Source organism: Triturus cristatus, chromosome 4_2, assembly GCF_964204655.1.
Source record: "Triturus cristatus chromosome 4_2, aTriCri1.1, whole genome shotgun sequence".
Lineage (NCBI taxonomy): Eukaryota > Metazoa > Chordata > Amphibia > Caudata > Salamandridae > Triturus > Triturus cristatus.
Genome location: NC_140586.1, coordinates 777,123,888 through 777,129,887, shown reverse-complemented (window position 1 = coordinate 777,129,887; position 6,000 = coordinate 777,123,888).

The window sequence follows — 6,000 nt, the reverse complement described above, 5'->3', positions numbered from 1 at the left end:
CCCAACTCAGGGAGTTTTGTCAGCGAGAGGGGGTGTTTTGTCCCCAAGGTGCAAAGAAGGGTGAACTCCAGACTAGCTTGAGGGCTTGGGGGGAGGCACGGCGAGAAAGTAAGGTTGAAAAGGAGGACAGGGATGGAGAGCCTGACAGCGAGGGGGCTGGTTTGTACCAACCTGAGGTGGGGGACCTAGTAGCGGGGCCCAGAACACTTTCAAGGAAGGGCAGCAGTGTCTCTAGCAACGGCTTATTAGAAGCAGAATTCACTGACCGGAGGGAGAAAAGACAGCTCACATGGGAATTGGCGAAGCTGGAGAAAGAAAAGGAGGAACGGAGGATGGCTCAAGAGTTGAGGCTCAGGGAGATAGATCTCCAGATCCTACGGGTTGGGGCACACCCTGTTCCTAATGGTGGCAGCGAAGAAAGAGAAATCACCAGGGAATCCAAACCCTATTTGCCAAAAGACATAGTAGCTAGCTATAGTGCGGGTGATGATATCGCCAGGTGGCTAGCAGCCTATGAGGTCTCTTTAAGAGTCCATGGGGTTCCAGAGAAATATTGGGGAGGGGGATTGTATAGATACATGCCTCCAGCTGGTAGGGATACATTATTGGCCCTGGAGTAGGATGAGCAGACCCACTACCCCACCATGAAAGTGGTGCTCGTGAGGAAGTTTGGACTAACACCCGAGAAGTACCGACAGAAGTTCCGGGGTAGCCACAAACTGGGCCCACAGAATTGGGTGGATTTCCTGGACTATGCAAAGAAGGCATTAGAGGGTTGGATACAGGGCAGCGAGGTGAGGGACTACGAGGGGTTGTTTGATTTGATGTTGAAGGAACACCTGCTCGAAAAAATGTTTCCCTGAACTGCGTCAACACCTGGTGAATAGCAAGCTGACCAATCCCCGGAAGCTTGCTGAGGAGGCGGACATTTGGGCTAGTACCCGGGTGTCCACAAGGGGGACTGGAGGGGACTCTCAAAAGACCGGACAGGGCGCCCCCCAGAAGAAAGAGGGAGGGGAAAAGAAAACGGAGTTCTCTAAAGGCCACCGGAGTCGCCGGAAACTGAGGTGAAGCGCACCGGAGGTCGGGAGTGGAGATCGCACTTCGGAGACACCAGGAAGTGGGGAGTCCGAGTTCCTGCGACGCCGGAAGGCGACATCGAGCCGAGGCCGCCCAGCGACATCGAGTCGAGACCGCCCAGCGACATCGAGTCGAGACCGCCCAGCGACATCGAGTCGAGACCGCCCAGCGACATCGAGTCGAGGCCGCCCAACGACATCGATCCGGAGCCGCCTCACGGCGTCGACACGGTGCCGAGCGGAGTCAATCATCTTAAAAAGGACAGTAAGTGGTAGAGGGGGCGTCTGAGGTCCCGTGGAGTCCTAAAAGACCATTCTAGGGGCTAGAGGGGTGTTAGAACCAGCCTGGGAGTGCCAGGGGTGAACTGAGACTGGTACAGTGACCTCCATAAAGGGTTGTGTAGTTTGGAGGGCCAGATCTTTGGGTTACTCTTATCCTGCCTCAGCTTAGGCCCCAGCCTTGATCAATCTAGGTGGGACACCCCCATGCCATCCAAGTGTCCTTAAGTTGTGTATGGGCAAAGTAAGACCAAGTGACCTCATGAAAATGATCTGAACTGTAATTGTCATTGATTGTTTTACCTTATTTATTGAAGGTGCTTTATTTATTTTCTTCCACTAATTTATTCCTGCACTGTATTTATTGTCTGACTGTATTTATTTGCCGTCTGTATTTATTGCACATCTATTTATTCTTTGCTTCAGGGAGACTTGAACCTATTTATTGAAATTCCAAAGTAGCATTGTTTAGTGGACCTGCTCTTTTAAAGAAAAATCCTATTGTATTGTATTTATGTTATGAAACCTGCAACTGAGAGAAAATAAGATAAAGACATATATATTTTCAACTTGACTTGCATAATTTTTACGGTGTAGTGTCGTTTTTGGAACGGATGAACGCATGGTTATTGTGAGGGTGTGACGTACGCTTAACACGGTGCCTGACCCCCCAACCGCTCGAGCCAAGCTACCATTGTGCTGGGAACCTGGTGACTGCTAACCCGGTTGCCCGGTTTCCAACAAGAAGTATAAGTATATGCCAGATTATTTAGCAATCAAGGGACCCAATGTGTGATATATCTGAAAATCCTTGTTATACCATAAGGTAGAAATGAGCTATAGCGGGTCATTGAATATTTATATATACACATGATCGTAATACAATAACAATCCCCATGAGCAAATATTGTTAAGAGATAGCCAAAACTGAAAATGTATCCGATCTGCGAACTTACATGTACAGCAGCCTGGGGATCTAATGTAGGTGAATACTAAACAATGTGAAAAGACAATTCTAAACATATTTAGAGCTATTGACCACAAACAGCCACAATGTACCCCCCTAGCCAGAAAATCTTAATAATGAAGAGCCCCTGACAGAAGCACCAGGCGCCTCCCAATGAAGGAGAGCAAATCTGCCGTCGCAAGTGTAATCATAAAAACACGCATCTCCTAATGGTGGATCCATATTGCAGGTACCACCAAATAACTCTATTTTATGTATAAAAAGATGGTCACACTAACCGTGCTTGTGATGTATCCGTTCAGTTAGAAATGTAACCAAAGCGTAACATGTAAGTATTAGAGAGCAAAACAAATAAGATTCGATGCACGTAGCTTGATCTAAACCTAAAATTGAAGAAAAATTGTGTGACATAGAAAGTGCCAGACTGCACAATAATGATATTAAAACAACTTTGACAATGTATGAAGGAAGGAAAAACAGCAACTCACCCCCTGGAGCAAAATCAAACTCAATGGGAGGTCACGTAAAGAAGGACAGGCACAGCGTAAGGTGACATAGTCTAAAAAGTCAAAAAGACACGTCCCAGTTCAAATAAGACGCCGCAAGTTGAGAAAACATGGTCACCATACAGTAACAAGTGAGGATAATCCCAAAAGGACCACACACTTACCACGTCTCCAAGCTAGTACCAAGAGAAAAAGTAACACGCATGATAACGCCTGTTAGAAATGGGATTTCTGGCTGGCTAGGGCTTGCGCCAAAGCCAGGCAGAAACCACCACTCTAGTCAGGGCTGGGGAGTTACACGCCAAAGATAACCCCTGCTCACCCCCTTGGTAGCTTGGCACGAGCAGTTAGGCTTATCCCGGAGGCGATGTGTAAAGCGTTTGCGCGCGCACCCAGCAACAACACCCAAGGCCCACCACAAAAGAAACTCCACACAAGGTATTATATAAAAATAGCCTTTGTATTATACCAAAACACATTAGATAATATTCACACAATTTACACTGTGCCAACTGGCACTGGGCAGAATTTTACAAGGGATTATATGTACAGGGGACAGGGCCACATGGACCACTGTCAGGAATTAGCACTTTTGGAACTTAGCACTTAGAACATAGGATATAAAATTACGATAGCACAAAATAACACATGTAGCACACAACCAGTAACTACTGGTAACAGGTAAGTACCACCTACGCAACCCTAACCACCTTAGGAAAATGTCACGCAGGGAACCAGGACCTCACTAGCACCACCTGTACTAGGGAGAATAACCACCTAAGTATCACAATACCTGTAGGGGTATAAGCACATTACCCATGATGCATCACAACACATTCAGAGGTGTAGGGAAGGAAAACACATGATGCATAACATACATTCAGCGGTGTAAAAACAAGGCACATGACGCATAAAAACACATTCGGAGGTGCAGGAAAACACAATTGCGCCAAACTGCGCCAGGTACCCTAGGGGAGGGCACAACACAGGGAAACTGTCCCCAGGCCAACTTGGCCTCTCAGGGGCTCAAACGCCCTTTGTCCGGCAGAGTCAGGGCACGGCTGCGTAGACTGCGCAAGCCAGGGCGCACAAGGCACAACCTAAATGTTGCAGCTGCCCACTAAGTGCTGGGCAGCTGGGAAAATGAGCGTGGGCACCACTGTGCCTCTTAAAACAAATATAGCAGTTGTTGGAGTCTCTCCTGGACTCTAGATAAATGATGGGGCCAAACGTTAGAGCCTCATAGGGCTCTGGGCATGACTAATGCCCCCAAAACAGCGTGGGAGCCTCGTGGGCTCTAGGACACAAACGAGAAGAGACGCGCCCCAGTCACGTGGAGCCTCGTGGACTCTTAACAGGTATGCCCTGGTCGTTGGAGTCCCGCTCGGGGGACTCAATCAGGACGAAGAGGCCCCCTTCGTTGGAGTGCACTAGCGCTCTGAGCAAGCACACAATGCCCCCATATGTTGGAGCCTTCTCGGGGCTCTAAAACAAGCACAGTGCGGAGGAGAGACCGGCGGGGACACCCACACTTACCGGTTCTCCGCGGCATCGTCCTCCCACTTCTCCGGGACCGGCAGCACTCTGGCCGGGGAGCAGCGACGCTGCTGCTCGCAGACTCGCTCTCTGTTCTTCCCTCAGGGAAGCGCGGGGTAGGCTCCCGTCCGCTTCCTTCAATCAGAGCGCGGCTTCGGGGGAAGAGGGAGGAGGTGGCTCGCGCCTCCTCCACTCACAGCGCGGCTTCCTCCGTCGAGCCCCCGGTCACGTGGGCAACACTCCCTCCCGCTGGACCAATCCCAGCGCGGCAGGGAGATGACGAGGTGGAGACTCCGGGCCTGCGGCGGTGATTACCTTCCTTCACACCGAAGCATGGGGTGGGCTCCTGCCTTCATTCTAAGGTAAAAATACACGGGGATAAGCAGGGTGGGCACCCGCCAACGAAATAATTAAATAAGCGGGATAGGCACCCGCCGACGAGCGCCACTATGCGGGGTGGGCACCCGCTTTGAATCTAGGGCAAAGCGGGGGAATCCCTACGTCGGGGTTCCCTCCTAGATTATCGCAGCGCCGCGCTGCTGGCCACAGATGTAGGCGCTTCTCAAATAAAAGTGCAGCGCTTCCCAGGCGCTGGCAGGCAAGGTCCAGGAACAAAGTCCTGGTAAAGTTCAGGAAGGTAGGCAGGGGGGCAAGGCTGGGCCAGGGGCCAGCTCACTGGGCCCTCCAGGCAGGAAGGCAGTCCTAAGTGGCGGTTCCTCCTGGCCTCCAGCAGCAGCAGCCCCCCTCAGATAGGATCCTGGAAGAGAACACCTCTGTGGGGACACAGCCCCATTTTTATACACCTTTTCCCTTTGTTCTTGGTTCAGGGTGAGGGGGAAAACCAGTTGCAGCTGGTTGGGGAGCACCCTTGATGTGCTCAGCCCCTCACTCTATTCACTGGCAGGGCTAGGGCCATCAGTCGCACCACAGGGGGCGGAGCCAGCATTGTGTGGGGAAATCCCAGCCCTATTCACAGGACCCAGGTGCACCACTCCCTCACATCACACATGCTGATCTCAACACTCACCACCGGGGCAGACCCATCCTGACTCCTGGAGCCAGGCTCACCAGCCAGCTCCAGCCAATCACGTGTCAGCACCTTTACAGCACACGCACAGCCATGTCTAGAAGTGGCACTTCCACACTAGACACATACACGCTGCATACATCATTGCGCAGCATTCAATCACACGAGTCCGCACATACCAGACTCGACCCTGCACACCCCACGCATCAGGAACTACCAGGGACACATACATTCCCCATGCATTCCTATGGGAGGGCAGGCCTATCTCACCACATGCACCCAGAGTACGCACGCACTTTACCTAGGGGCACAGGGAAAGTGCGCAGCAACCAAAAATCACTACCACCAGGTCACCAGTAAAAGCAAAAAGTTTAGGGGTGAACCTGCCAGAAGGGCCAAGTCCAACACAACCCCCTTCCAGCCAAAACCGCAGGGCAGACCAATCACCACCGTGATGGACTTCCATGCTTTGGGCGATAGAACACGGACGCAGGCCCGCAACTGCAGGGACACCCTCCTGTTCTACGCCGCGGTGAACCCATGGGATTCCTTCTAAAACCACTGTCCGGACCAACTGGGCTACCCCACTGGTACTCCCAAGCAGTC